At 52.2% G+C, this 2,265-nt stretch overlaps 1 protein-coding gene across 4 annotated transcripts in view; it reads left to right on the forward strand.

The window, feature by feature from the left end:
• CDIP1 (cell death inducing p53 target 1) overlaps positions 1-2,265 on the forward strand; it is a 60,897-nt gene that overhangs the window by 929 nt on the left and 57,703 nt on the right. For 2 of the 4 annotated variants that reach the window (XM_025216222.1, XM_025216225.1), the window contains exon 1: positions 16-232. The exons of the other annotated variants lie outside the window; for them this stretch is intronic. The gene's annotated coding sequence lies outside the window, so the exon portion shown is untranslated. Of the gene's footprint in view, positions 1-15; positions 233-2,265 lie in introns of those variants that run through there. 4 annotated transcript variants of the gene reach the window in all.

Genomic DNA, 2,265 nt, shown 5'->3' on the forward strand with positions numbered 1-2,265 from the left:
TGGCTTCTCCCGCGACCTGCCGCCGCCAAGCGACCCGCCCGGGCCCGCATCGCAGCCCGGCTGAGAACAGACCAGAGCAGACCGACCCGGGAAGCAACCCCCTTCTTCGCCCTGGGCCGTGGGGTGGGCTCGACTCGAGCTCGAGCTCATGGCCATTCAGCCCCTGCGTGTGAACGGCTGTCCCACGCCTGTTCTGAAGCAAGTCAAAGCCCACAACAGCAACCAGTCCTGGGTAAACCATCCGCTGGTTCTAGCCTGTCCCGCACCTGTTTTACTGGGAGTCAATCCACCAGGTTAAACCTGAACCCCTTGCCTGTTTGTAACCAGCCTTGAGGCCGGTTCCCACAGGCCCCTTCTGTGTGGGGAACTGAGGTGAAGCTTAAGGTCTTGTTAATAATCACAGAATAAGAATGACAAGGCCATAAGGGACATGCAGAGTGCCCAAGCTAACGTGAGAGGGATGGGGGTGAGGAGGGGAACGCAACTAGGTCCCATAAATACAGTGTTAGCCTCCTACCCCACCAGGGGTGGGAGGTGGGGTGGGGGAAGGGAGGGGGTCGTGATGCTGAGAGAGAAAAGAAGATACAAACAAACCCATACAAAGGTCCACAATGTGGAGGGGGTGAGTTGAACAAACAAATCACTCAGTCCATGGAGTCCTACTGAGTGATTTGGGTCTGTGCCGGGTGGAGTGCCGGGTCTGTGCCGGGTGGAGTGGAGTAGTCTGTGGTTGAGAATAAGTCTCAGAGTCCATTAGGTGCAGAGGGGGTTCAGGTGGTCCTCTCTGGGTCCAGTCTAGTGGCGGTTGGTCTGGCAGGGTTGGCATACTGGTGCTGGCCTGTGATGTGTTTGACCTAGATGTCGTGGGACCAGCAGATGGTGTCAGATACCATGAATCGCCGCATCAGCTTGGCGTAGCAGCGGGAGATGCAGCAGGCACACAGGACTGTCTCGTTGCTGGGGTCCCAGGCTCCAAGCGCTCCCACATCGAGCGCATTGACCGTCATGTTGTAGCTGCGGCTCCTCAGGATGTTGGCCAGTGGGGTGTATTTCTGCTTGCGACCCTGGGTTTCGGTGAAGGCTTGGCACCGGTTCTCAAAGCGAATGGTCATGTCCACTATCACGACCTTCTTGGCCTCCTTGTCAGTGATGACGATGTTGGGGCGCATCTGGGTCTCACAGCCCGATGACCTTCGCCGGACAGTCCTGAACAGTGTTGTACTGGAGCTGCCAGGCTCTGGCATGCTGCCTGCAGGCACACAGCATGTGGGGGAGGGACTGAGGTGAAGCTTAAGATCTTTCCTACACATGTAAGTTTACCTGCTTTAACACCACTGCTCTACTAGGCACCCTGCAGTGGGGTTCAGATGTGAGTTTGGTCATGGTGCATTGTGAATTCTGTTAGTATGGAAGACATTAACTTTTGAGGTACATGCTGTGAGGACAAATGTTTCTAGTCATGCTAGTGCCCAGTTAGTCCTGCATGTGATAGTCACAGAACCAGTCAGAGATGATGCTATTTGAGACTTGATTTTTGGTGAGCAATGAGATCCTCAAGAACTATGTATACCAGATAACCTTGGATTAAGGGATTAGAAGTAGAGACATCTTAAAGGAAAAGTTATGCACAAATAGAAAAATAACTAGTTCACTTGCCAAAATATACCCTTCTGAAATTGAGAACCTTCATTACAGAAGTGAGCTGGACTGAGGGGCTCTGGGATTTGAATGGAGTGGAGGCTTGGAATGGCTTTAAGCCAAAGGTGCAAAACCAAAAGGTGCAAGAAAGAGAAAGGCTCCAGATCTAATTAACCAAACCATCCCAAGGAAGATCTTGGCATAGGCAGAGATGCTATAAGGAATAGGGAGGAGGGAAAAAGAACTGCTTGCCAAGGAAAGCTATCTCATGAAAGTCAAGAAGTATAGGGACCCAGGGATATCTGCAAAACCTGAGCTTAGTAAGACCTTGCAAAACATATTAAATTGTAAAAGGTTCTTCAACCATAAGTAGTGGTTCACCGACACATTCGTCCGATATCAGATCGGTACCGATATAAAGAAAACTGGCTGTATTGGAAATGGCTCAATGGGGCTGATAAATGCCTGTGCTGCATGCAGCCCCAGCACAACACTCAGGCAGCAAGAAGCAGAGGCGGCAGCATGGAGAGCTGCGTGCAGCTGGTAAGTCTGTTGTGGTAGAAGGGGAGGGGGGAGGGAAGGAGTGTGGGGGGGGTACAGATCAATGCCCCCCATGGTGAGGGAGGG

The sequence above is a fragment of the Alligator sinensis genome, unplaced genomic scaffold (genome assembly GCF_000455745.1).
Source record: "Alligator sinensis unplaced genomic scaffold, ASM45574v1 scaffold1416_1, whole genome shotgun sequence".
In the NCBI taxonomy this organism is placed as follows: Eukaryota; Metazoa; Chordata; order Crocodylia; family Alligatoridae; genus Alligator; species Alligator sinensis.